Genomic DNA, 12,602 nt, shown 5'->3' with positions numbered 1-12,602 from the left:
AGAATGGCCGGGTGCGGTGGCTCATGCCTGTAATCCCAGAACTTTGGGAGGCTGAGGAGTGTGGATCCCTTGAGGTGAGGAGTTTGAGACCAGCCTGGTCAACATGGTGAAACTCCATCTCTAAAACTAAAAAAAATTAGCTGGGTGAGGTAGCGGATGCCTGTAGTCCCAGCTACTCAGGAGGCTGAGGCAGAAGAATTGCTTGAACCCGGGAGGCAGAGGTTGCAGTGAGCCGAGATTGTGCCACTGCATTCTAGCCTGGGCAACAGAGCGAGACTTGGTTGAAAAAAAAAAAAAAGAGAAAAGTAGAATGATTTTCATCCTTGCTCACTGAAAACAACATCACAGGGCAGGACAGAGGCTGAGATTATTAAGGAATCACACAAAAGACCAGCTGTGATGGTTAGATGTGATTTATCAGCAGGCACGTGGCTTGTACCTGCCATCCCAGCTATGTGGAGCCTGAGGCAGGAGGATCACTTGAGCCCGGGAATTCAAGGCTGCAATGAGCTATGATCATACTCCAGCCTGGGGGAGTGAGACTTATCTCTAAGTAAATAAATAAATGTAATGAGCCAGCTTGGCTAGGAGTTTGGTCAGACACTCTAGGTGTTTCAGGGAAGGTAGCATGCAGATGTGGTTAAGATCTACAATCAGTTGACTTTAAGTAAAGGAGATGAATGCAGGTGGGCCTCATCCAATCAGTTGAAGGCCTGAAGGGCAAAAATTGAGGTTCGCTGGAAAAGAAGAAATTCTGCCTCAAGATTGTAACAGAGAAATCAAGTCCTGTCTGAGATTCCAGCCCTCTGGCCTGCCCACCAGGTTTTGAACCTGGCAGCCTCCACAACTGCCTGAGCCAGTTCCGAAAGTTGAATCTATTAACATGCATACACAAATATGGGATAGGCTCTGCTCTCCTGGAGAGCCCTGACTGGCAGCCTTCAGTGCCACGAAGCAGAGGGCATGGGAGGGACGGGCGGGTGTCTGGGGGAAGTGGTAGTGACTGAGGGTCCACAGGGTGGACAGGTGATTGGGCAGGGAGTGTGACAGCCTGCCAGGCAGGGGAAGCTACAGGTGTGAAGGGCTGTGGGGACAGTAGGTGAGTCCAAGGAACTGAAAGAAACAAAGTCAAGTGGATTTGTAAGACTGCAGCGGCACTGGCAGGCAGGGGTGGGCCAGGCAAGATCTGGTGGCCCGATGAGGTCTGGACAACCTCCTGGGAGCCACATGAAGCCCTGGAGGAAGGCCAGAGGGAGAGAGGGGACTGGGGACAGGCAGTGACTGCCTTGGTGCCCTCCCTGTTGGACAACCAAGGGCTGGTGGTCCCTTGCTTCTGTCGAATGGCCCCATCCACACATTAGCTGTGTTCTGGGGGTTTCAGTAAGTCTCTGTCCTCTTGTCCCTTCAGCCCTAGGGTTGGAAACAGCCCCACTATTTCCAGTCCCAGGGACTGCACTATATTTGCTGTTTCCCACACCACACTATGACTTTGTGAATAACCTTTCAACTCAGCTCCCCTCCACTGCCCACTTTTAATGCACCATTTGTGTCCTGCCAGCACCATGACCAGTCCAGGTGACCCCACAGACCTAACTCCAAGGGGCACAGCTGACAATGTTCTCTAAGCAATGAGTGCCCCAGGAGCTGTGCTCTACAGAAAGCCATGCCTCCAGCCCCACCCTGGAGACCCCTCTGAGGCGCTGGCCACCTCAGAGGATTTGCAAGAAGCGCATGAGTCAGCTGGATGCCCTGAGCTCTGGCCTCGCCTCCACCTTGGGTAGCTGCTCTCGCTAGAATCTGCCCAAACTCTGCTCCAGCTGCTGCTGGGGCACTCACCCATGGGGAGATTTCGTCATCAGGCTCATGACACTGATAGGGTCTTTGGCAGGGATGGCACCAGGGGAACCCTTGCACCACTCAGCCAAGCTCAACACATTCCAGGTCCGACCAGGGGGACACCCCAAGCACCCTGTCCCCTAGGCTCCCTGATGACAGCACCAGCCCCTCCCACAGAAATGTAGTCAACACCAGTAGAGCCAGAGGGCAAGGTCCCCTTAGCCCACCCATGGCTGCTCCAATCAGTGCCTGTGGCTTGACCACCGCCCACTCCCTGCCCACTCCCAGGCCCCTCTGGGAGTTTGATCTGCTGGGTCCTCTCCTGTTGTTCTCCGACTCCTGCCGGGCTTAAATATCAAAGAATCCTCATTGTTTGATAATTCTGACAAAAGCCCATGGAATATCTCTAACTCGATCTAGTGGCCTCTGGTCCGCTCTCCTTCTCCCTAACTCCTGCCTCCCCACCTTATCTGTGTGTGCCTGACCCATCCGTAGCTAACACAGTTCTTTTGTGCGGACGCCTGGGTAAAGTCCCCAGGAGCTCTTCGGGCAGGCATTTGTTCTTTGGGCAGAGAAGGAAGTTGGGCTTTGAGAGACTACGCAGTATTTTAGGGACTAGCTAGAGTACAGTTCCAGGTCCTATGAGGGAGGTGACACCATAATCCCATTTTACAGAAGGAGATGCTGAGGCCCTTGGGCATCAGTAGCTTACTCCAAGTCATGTGGCTAGGAAGGGGTGAGGGCTGATTCCTGAGCCTGCTCTTCCATGCTTCACTGCCATACCTCTCACCCAGCTACCCAAGCATGCCTGCCATGCTTCAAGAACACAGCTGGCGGCATGCGTATCTTCACTGCTAGATAGTGAAGCCACAGACTAGGCCGGCTCCAGGATCCAGCCTGGGGCAGTTCACACATAGAAATCTGCTCATGAGGGACCAGTGCCTTCCAGGACATGACGCCAAGGGCCGTAGTGATCCACAAGTGGCAGGTGAATGACAACCAAAGGGAGAGGGAAGGCTGTGTAAGGCAGGTGGCCATGGAGACAGGGGGCTTAGCACTGACGAAGGAGGGCAGAAGGGGAGGGTAAACCAGGCCTGTGCCCAAAAAAGCACATGGTGGTGATGATGGAGACATCGGTATGTTTCAGCAAACAGGACGCCCTTCAGAGTGGCTGCTGTGGGTGGAGTTGGATCATGGAAGTCCTGAGGAACATGGACTTGGGGACTGAAGGCAAGGGGGTGCCCGGCTGGCTTGTGAGCAACAGACAGCAGTGATTGCAACTGGCACATGGTGGCTGAACTGGAGAGGTGTGCACGGGACACCCTGTCGGAGTCGAGAGGGTGGCCCAGTCACCATGGGGGTGACTTGGGAAGCCTGTTTCCTTTGGAGCCTCTGTTTCCCTGCTCCTTTCTGCATCGACGCCTGCCCATTTCCCCCACAGCCCAGCAGGGCCAGCAGGTTGAGAGAACCCTTCGATGTGCTTGCAAATCTTCCTCTTTGCACCTTGGTGCCTCCTGCTTGTTCCTTTGCTGGGGAACTTGGGGGAAATAAAAAGATTCCCCTGAGGCACAAATAGTGGCTCAGAGTAGGCAGTGTGGAGAAGTGCCCCAGAGAAACACGATGAACCAGGATTAGGATCACATGAGAAGGAGGCGAATATGTTTTCATATTCACAGCCTCACAAAAAGAATTTAAATCCACAAATCTTCTTATGTGTGTGGATTGAGGAGTGCTAAATTTGGAGTCCCAGGACATCCAAATGACATTAGAAGCGTGTAATGTGGCTAGGAATTTAAGCGGTTGCACCATAGGGCATTCAGGCTCACACCTGTCCCAGAACAAAGGATTTCTCCCCATTTGGGTGGTGCAGGAGGCTGATAAAAAAGAGACAATTCAGAGCTCCTAATGCCCCTTGCACCTGCCCTCAGGCATCTGTCGCTGGTTCTAAAACCCTCAGCATAAAGGAAGGGCTGGGAGTGCGGCCGCTCTGGAGCTGAGATTCACAGTCTGACATGTGGCTTAAAGAGGCCCCTTCCTCCCTAGTCCCTGACTTCATGGAAATATTTTAACGCTACTGATTTTCAGGGGCATCCAGGAGGCGCCTGAGGGAGCCGAGGGGCAACCTCTAGCGGTGTTCACAAAGGGGATTAAGATCACATTATAAACCCAGCTGCGACGATGGCGAGGCGCGCAGCACCCTCCAGGGTTCTGGGATGGGTGGGAACGTCAGGCGACAGCAGGCATTTGGCATGAACCATCCCATCCCCAAACACTGAAGGTTGGAGGGGTGTCACGGTGTCCAGTTGGATCACAGGATTAAACTGCCCGGACCCAGGCCCAGCTGCACACCCATCCCTGGGCCCCAGAGGAGAGGAAGGGTAGCTCTCATCAGAAAGGGCCCAGCAGTCAGGAAAGGAGGGAGACCTCGCCCTCTTGACAAGGGACTGCCAAGTTGTCCACTGGGATGACCGAGAGCTGTCCATGGGTGGCCGGAGCAGAGGGGCAAGGATGGGCACCACGGGTCCAGGGCATGTTCAGAGCAGCTGAAGCGTGGCGGTCCTGGTGAGGCTCGGGATGGAAGATACGAGAGGACACTGGGCAGCTTGGGCCTGCAGAGGCCCAGCAAGCAGATAGGAGAGCAGGGGCCCGTTCTGAACAGGAGGCATTCCCAGAGCCTGTCCCTGGGGGACAGGAGGCGTGGACTATGGAGAGAGTGAGATACTAGTATTGATGTCTCCCCAAGTGTGGCCTCAGCTCACGAGTCCTGGAGATGGCTGGGGAAGAAAGCACTGGGTCCTGTCCCTAAAGTGCACCAAGTCTGCACCAGGCACCAAGTCAGCACTTCTCTCAGGTTGCTTGTTTGACCTCAACAGCTTTACCAAGGGGGTGATATGTTCTCTTTCAAAGTGAAGAAATGGGGCTAGGCGTGGTGGCTCATGCCTGTCATCCCAGCACTTTGGGAGGCTGCGGCGGGTGGATCACTTGAGGTCAGAAGTTCGAGACCAGGCTGGCCAACATGGTGAAACCCTGTCTCTACTAAAAATACAAAATCATCTGGGCGTGGTGGCACACGCCTATAATCTCAGATACTTGGGAGGCTGAGGCATGAGAATTGCTTGAACCCGGGAGGTGGAGGTCGCAGTGAGCCGAGATCATAGCACTGCACTTCAGCCTGGGTGACAGAGTGCAACTCTGTCTCAAAAAAATAGAGTAAGATAAAAGGTGATCCAAGCAGCCCGGCCCCGGAGGCCCAGCTCTTCATTCTGAGAATCTACCTTTCAGCCTCAGCTGGTCTCTCTGGATGGCGCCTATGCCCCAGCTGGGGGAGCGTTCATGCGGCAGGGGGAGTTCACCTCCACTCAGCCCTACTCTGCCCACCCTCCCCACAAAGTGATCACGAGTCCTCCTCACGCTCTGTCCAATGAGGAGGCAACTCTGGCAGGAGAGGTAAAGGGAGCTATGCTGAATGACTGCTGGGAATGTCCAAACACCCTCATGGCCAGAGGAGCAGGAGGCAGCTCTGTCCCAGTTCTGTCTGAACTGGTCACCAGGTGGGCATCCAACGCTGGGAGTGTGCCTCCCATCCCACGCTGCAGTCCCTTCCGGGACCTCCCGGGGGTGGGAGGACTGGACGCCTTGTCCCCAGCTGCCCATTAGAAGGCCTCCCACATAGGGAACACAGCATTTTAAAAACGTCTTGTTCTGCTCAACTTTAAAACACTCAAGTGCCATTTTATCTCCTCCCACAATGCAGCGACAAGAGGCGGGCCTTGCCAAGGCCGGCTGTACTGCTTAGGTCTTTGGGAGAAACGAAGACTGGAAAGGCACAAGGTCTAGGGATGGGGATGGCAGAATGTGCCCAGCACTGGCTAGAGACTGCCATCTGAATTCCAGCTCTAAAGCTTGGCCAGCTGGCTGAGCATCCTGGGGTGGGTAGAGGGTGCACATGAGTTTGCACGTGGGGGACACTGCGTGTAAGCCTCAGCTCCCTTCAGATGTACAGCATGGGGCGGGAGGAAGAAACGTGATAGAAAGAAAAACCACCCTGGCCAGGCGCGGTGGCTCACGCCTGTAATCCCAGCACTTTGGGAGGCCCAGGCAGGTGGACCACGAGGTCAGGAGTTTGAGACCAGCCTGGCCAATACGGTGAAACCCCGTTTCTACTAGAAAAATAAAAAATTAGCTAGGCGCGGTGGCACACGCCTGTAGTCCCAGCTACTCGGGAGGCTGAGGCAGGAGAATCACTTGAATCTGGGAGGTGGAGGTTGCAGTGAGCTAAGATTACGCCACTGCACACCAGCCTGGGCGTCACAGCAAGACTCTGTATCAGAAAAAAAAGAAAAAAAGAGGCTGCCCTGGCTATTTTCTCTTGCCCCTCTGGGGTTCTGACTCTTTTCACCTTCTTCTCTCTGCTTGTCCCCTAAATGACCAACACCATCCTTTATCTAGGAAGACACTGGCAGGCAAACTTTGCAAGCATGTCTGAGAGTGTGTGTGTTGTGCACCAGAGCTACATAGAAACATTAATAGCTTCTCAGTGAAGAAAGAGGATCATCAAAAACCTAGAAGGATAAATTATTAGGAAGAATTTGCTGTTTCTTATTAACTCAGAGAATAAGTCTTCAGATTCAATTTCTATTTACAAGGCCCCACAATATGCCTGGGAAGCAATGTTCTCCCTATTTTGCAGGTAAGATGTGGAGGCTGAGAGAGAATAAGAGCCTTCTGATACGCTGTGTTCTGGAATCTGTTCCAAGAATCTCATTCCTATTTGTTGACTGAGGCTCAGCTTCTGAAAGTGTTGACTGAGCTATCATTCCCCTTCAAACTCAGAAGAGTTCATTCTGAGCTCAGGCTTTGTGCACAAAAAGCAGTCAGATCTTTCCCACTTTACAACACTCCTGACCCAGGAATCTCACGTCTTCTGCCAGGATCCGTGAAACACTAACAGGCTAACTTGTTAGTAGCAGCAGGATAAAAGCAAATCCCAGACCTTGCAGCCTCTCCCGGCCTCCTCCATGCCATTTTCTCCTCCTGCCCCCACCTACCTGAAGCCTCCAGTGGGTTCTCTCCACACCCACAATGCAATCCAAGGCTCTCATCAAGGCCTGCAAGATCCTACATGAACTGGTCCCTGCCTACTCTCTGATTCCATTTTCCATGCCTTTTCCTTGTTCACTCTGCAGAGCTGCATCATCTTCCACGCTATCCCTCAAGCAGGCCAAGCATAGGACCTACGCACAGGCTATCTGTTCTGCCCAGAATGCTCTTCCCACAGGTAGTAACGTCATTCCTTTACTCCATTCAGGATGCTGGGTCAAATGGCAAATCCTTGCAGAAACTGTCCCTGAACCATGATATGTATCGGCCTCTGCATTTTTTCCTCTATTCTTTTATTTTTTTTTTATTTTTTTGAGGTAGAGTCTCGCTCTGTCGCCCAGGCTGGAGTGCAGTGGCACGATCTTGGCTCACTGCAACCTCCACCTCCTGGGTTCAAGCGATTTTCCTCCTTCAGCCTCCCGAGTAGCTGGGACTACAGGCATGTGCCACCACGCCCAGCTAATTTTTTGTACTTTTAGTAGAGACAGGGTTTCACCATGTTAGCCAAGATGGTCTCCATCTCCTGACCTCGTGATCTGCCTGCCTCAGCCTCCCAAAGTGCTGGGATTACAGGCATAAGCCACACACATGACTAACTGACATTGCATACTTACATATAGCTGAAAGGATTCCCCAAGCAACTAAGTTTCTTGAACTCAAGGGCTTTCTTAGTTCCCTACTGTATTCCCAGAGGAGTGACCCTACACTCTCTTTTACAATCACCTGGAAAGTAGGCATTATCCCCACTTTATAGAAGAGGAAACTGAGGCTGAGAAGTCCAGTGATTGCAATTTACCCAATTTAACACTTAGTTAAATTGTTAGAGGTAGGATTCAGATCCAGATATGTGCAATGCTAATGCATTGTTTGCAGACATTTCTTCATGAGTTTCTTGCATTCCTACACATCTTGCTGGGTAGACAAAGAATGCGAGGCTCTGACTGCTCTGTACCTGGCTTGCATTTGCAGCAACCAATCCTGAGACATGCGGTAATGTCTCCCTCTGGGACAAAAAGCTGGCTTGCTCGCTGTCTGTCACAAGATGGTGGATCCCCCCAAGCTTGGTGTTCCTGTCCTATATCGTAACCCATTGCATGTGCAGGCATCTATATGGGCCCTCTGCATGCCCACTATGGCACTTAGGGGGTGAAGGGAAGCCGACACAAAAGCTCACGCCGCTTTTGAACTGCGAATAATAAAGTCAAGAACTCTCTGAGTTTTACCGAATAGAGAAAGTGGTCATGTTGCGCCTGAACTGCTGTGGAGGGCACGCGCTGTGTCTTATTTAGCCTTAGTACTCTCGGTATGTGCCCCTGGCCCCAGGCCCCTCTTAAGCACTTGTTTAATTGACAGGCAGACACATGGATTACCCAATGGTGCTGAATGATAATGGGCTTGCTGGTCAACCACTGAGCTGCCTGCTCCTTGGAGGGAAGCTGCAGGGCTGGGCTCCAAGTCACACAGCACAGGCGTTTTTTGAGCCTTCCTTACAAGAACTCTTCAGGAGCTTACAGGCCAGAAACCAGACAGAATTGCTTTCTATTATTTTTCCAGCTGAGTAAGATGCAGTTAATGGAAGGCTTAATAAATACTTCTGAGCACTGTGGAAACAGAGACATTCTGCTGCTTCTGGAAATGAGTTTCTGGTTCTGCAGCCACAGGTCTCAGGTCAAGGAGAGGTGAGAATGGGTGGAAGCTCTGGTCTAAATGTCCAAGACAGGATCACCAAGGTACTGCCCCCCTTTCTAGGACATCTCTTTGCTAAGAACCAGAGGTCTACAGAATCAAAGGGGAGCTGACAGAAGCCCAGTCCCCATGCCTGGCTGCTACCTGCCTTAGAGGCAAAAAGGTTGTAGCGTTTCCAGACCACAGGAACATACAGATGACCACACCTTTCTGTTCCATTTTCAGAGTCTCCAGGAGGGGGCGAGACTTGCCCAAGGTTGTACACTGGCCGAGGTGGCACTCAGATGAGACTACAGCACATGAAGAGGCACCTGGCCCTGCTGTGGAGCCCATGGGTCTGGTTCCTAGAGAGCCTGGAGCCTCAGAGCAACTTTCCTGGGACGGGGACCAGGGCCTCTGCTGGCCATAATGGGCTCAATCCTGAACGCTGGTGTGTGGATGCTCTGGGATTGTCCAGGCCATGGCACCCAACGGGGATGGGGCTATTTTTCCCAAATACCACCCCTCTTCCGAGTTCTCGGACCCAGGAGCCCTTCTTTTTTATCAACTTATAAATCTATGTGAGCAAAATCAAAACAGAAAACAAAGTCAGAGAGAACCTGGGGTCCCTAACTCCTCAGCATGTCTCTTCCAGCACACCCAGCCCCACGAACCGCTCCCCCAGGAACTCGGCTGGTGCTACCACCACCCTGTGATGAAGGAGGGACCTGAGTCCACACACAGGGGCCTGAGCCTAATGGCTGTGCCCAGACAGAGGTCCGGAGGTCTGTCAGCCACTGCACCCCCACCCAGCCACTGTCTGCCTGCTGCACCTCCCTCCCTGAGCTCAGCACAAGGTCGGCAGTGTAGTTTCCAAAACTATTTCTTCTCCTATTTCTGTGGTTTTTGAATCTGGGTTCCTGCTCTGCCTGGAAAGACTGGCCTGACATAGTGGACTGCAGTGTGCTGAGAACTCACAGCTCTAGTTAAAGAAGGTATTTTGAGAATACATACAAAGCAAGAAGATGAAACCATTGCAAGCTTCATCAAAGACAGAAATTGTGCAAAGAGGATTAAGGACTAAGACAAGTAGTTTCCTATTATACACCTTTCTTCTGCCCCATGCAATTTTGTTTGATTTTTCTTGCTACACAACCCCCATCCCACTGCCACACTCCTGCAGACACTTGGAGGTGACTAAGGAAGGGATACTAGAGGTGAGCAGCCACTGTGATGGTGGTGGGGGGTGGGGTAGCAAACACCCAGAGAATCAAACTCAAAGAGCGTGATGGTACACCAAGCATACTCTCTGCCTCAGGGCCTTTGCACCTGCTGTTCCCTCTACCAATACTGTTCCTACCCCAGAATTCATATGGCTTGCTCACCCACTGCATTCACGGTTCTGTCCAAATGCTTTTCCTTGGAGAAGCCTAGCCTGATCACCCTAAAATAGCATCGCTGTCTGTGCCACTTGTTCTGTGGCATTCCCCTTCACAGCCTTCATGAGGAACTAGCACTTGACAGTGGACTGAATGTCTGTCTCTCTGTCTTCCCCCACCAGGAGGCAGGCAGTTCAACCGACTCCCTGACTGCTGTGTGCCTGCTGGGAGCAGCAGTAGGCCCTCAATGAGTATGTGTGGACTGCAGGGACAGCGAGCTGTGAAACAGCAAAGCACTCAGCACTCAGGGAGCAAAGATTCATTCTGAGTTGTGCCTCCCAAGAGGTGAGGGTGTGGTTGGTTCTGGGCCTCAGTGTCCTCATCTGGAAAATGGGATGATTGTAACGGAACTTCCAATGAGCCCTGCCCATGAACAGCCACAGTGCCACTGTCCGGCTAGGTCAGGTGCCCTCTGATCTGTGAACTTTGTGTTTGGAGGGTTTTTTTGTTTTGTTTTGTTTTTGTTTTTTCCCCTAGCTGAGCTCTGCTTGCCCCTGACTGAGCAGACCAACTATCCTCAAAGAAGGGAAGGTAGAACTCAGCCCACAGACTTCCTTTGGCTTTTGCAAAAACAACAAAACCAAAAATACTACAAACCACACCGTGTAACTATGCAACCATCCAGAGTGGTGCTGAGTGAGACTGAGTCCTGCCTGCCGGGCTCCTCTGTGGTTGAGGCAGAACGTGAGGCACACAGCACACGAAGAGGCACCTGGGCCCTGCTGTGGGGTTCCAGGGGTCTGGTTCCTAGAGATCCTGGGGCCTCGGAGCAACCCTCCTGGGAGAATGGACCCAGGACCCTGCTGGCCACAGTGGGCTCGATCCTGAACCCGGGTGTGCTGAAGCTCCGGGTTTGTCCCAGCCACGGCACCCACTGGGAATGGGGCTGTTTTTCTCAAACACCACCACCCTTCTGAATTCTTGGACCCAGGGGCCCTCTCCTTTCAACCCAGGAATCTGTGTGAGCACCATCAAAACAGAAAACAAAGTCCCAGGTCTCCCCATTTTAAGGCAAAGAAAGCAAGGCAATTTAGAGCACAGGTTCTGGAGTGAAAGAGAGCTGGGTTCGAATCCCAGCTCTGCCACTTACCGGCTGTGTGACCTCAATGGAGTCTCTTAACTTCTCTGAGCCTCAGTTTCTTCACCTGAAAAATAGAAGAAAATACTCAGGACACTGAGCATGGGGAGAGGGCGTGAGGATCGGTGAGACAGTTTCTGTCCCTGTTTGGCTCAGATATACACAGTAAATGCTAAGTGCTCACATGAAGCCTCTGAGCCCTATCAAGGCACTCAGTGTGGGGAAAGAAGATAGTCACTTAAGGAGCACTGGACGGGAGCCAGGGGACCTTCGTGCAGAAGCTTCCTGTCCCAAACTGCAAACAGAAAGCTCTGAGCTGCATGAGCTCTAAGACCACTTCCTGTTGTAAAAATACTAAATTTGGAGAGCCTGCCCCAAAGAGTTTTAACCAACGTGCAAAACACTGAAATGGGGGAGGAATGAGTCAAAGAGGGCCAGGACAAGCGGATCTTGCTCAAACCCTGAAGTATAAGGACAGGTGGAGTAAACAGAAAGTGAGAGGATGGCACATCCGTTTTCTGGGACCTGCTGTGTGCCCGGCACTGGGTTAAGGCCTTTCACATCCATTATTTAGCCTCATGACAGTCCCTTGGGGTAGCTCCAGCCTCGCCATCACACACAGAGTGAAACCAAAGCTCGGAGGTCGAGCAGCTCGGTGGACTAAGGGGGGCAAGGGCAAAATGGGGACTGGAACCCAGGTCTACAGGTCAAAGGCTGTTCTCACCCACCCCCAACCCCAAGGAAGTGTGTGCATTCACAATAGGGCTGGGGGCAAGTCACAGATCTCATTGGGCCGGGGCGGGAGGTAGTTCTGAGTCTGGCATATTCTTCTAACTGGCAGGAAACAGACAGCTAGGCATTTTGTGAAGGAACAGAGAGATGTGAACCTAAGACTCAAGATCAGAGAAGTGGTGTTGCCATTGCTGTAATTTTTTTCCTAAATCCTGAATGAGAAGTGGGTGCTCAGTAGGGGGCAATAACAAATGATAATCATGCCCTACCCACGGCTGGCAGTAGCTTCGGTCACAGCTGCTTTTGCGCCTGTCACCTGTAATGCATTTTTCCACCAGGGACAGGGATAAAAAGAACTTCCTGAGCTGTTAAGACTGCCTGGGCCTCAATCTCACCCTCTCCCCACAGTGTACCCATGCCCCATCAATAATGGATGAGTCGGAGGCCTTCAGACATTAATATCACACCGAGAGGCCCACGGGGGCCTGAAGGAGGGAGCAGGTGCCCAGGGAGGGGCTGCCTTGCCTCTGACTCTCTAGAGAAACAACGCGAAAGGGACATTTTTAGTTTAATTAAAAGTAAGTACTTTTCAGAACAAGCAACATCTGCTCTTTGTGTCCTTTTCCCCAACAGTGCAGGGAAGGTTGTAGGGAGGAGACACAGCTTGACATAATTAATGTCACCTGGGTCTGAGGGCAGTGATGAGGGTCGGGGGCTATGGAGCAAGGCAGCCTGGGTCCAATTCCCAGCCC

At 52.2% G+C, this 12,602-nt stretch overlaps 1 protein-coding gene across 12 annotated transcripts in view; it reads right to left on the bottom strand.

The window, feature by feature from the left end:
• Positions 1-12,602, bottom strand: part of LOC105492840 (ST3 beta-galactoside alpha-2,3-sialyltransferase 1) — a 115,628-nt gene that overhangs the window by 33,098 nt on the left and 69,928 nt on the right. For 10 of the 12 annotated variants that reach the window (XR_011606719.1, XM_071067797.1, XM_071067800.1 and 7 more), the window contains one exon: positions 11,131-11,185. The gene's annotated coding sequence lies outside the window, so the exon portion shown is untranslated. Of the gene's footprint in view, positions 1-11,130; positions 11,186-11,302; positions 11,498-12,602 lie in introns of those variants that run through there. The other 2 variants (XM_071067801.1, XM_011760109.3) reach the window with 1 other exon arrangement.

This window comes from Macaca nemestrina, chromosome 8 (assembly GCF_043159975.1).
Source record: "Macaca nemestrina isolate mMacNem1 chromosome 8, mMacNem.hap1, whole genome shotgun sequence".
In the NCBI taxonomy this organism is placed as follows: domain Eukaryota; kingdom Metazoa; phylum Chordata; class Mammalia; order Primates; family Cercopithecidae; genus Macaca; species Macaca nemestrina.
Note: the sequence above shows the minus strand (reverse complement) of the source record. Positions and strands in the feature narration are given on the sequence as shown.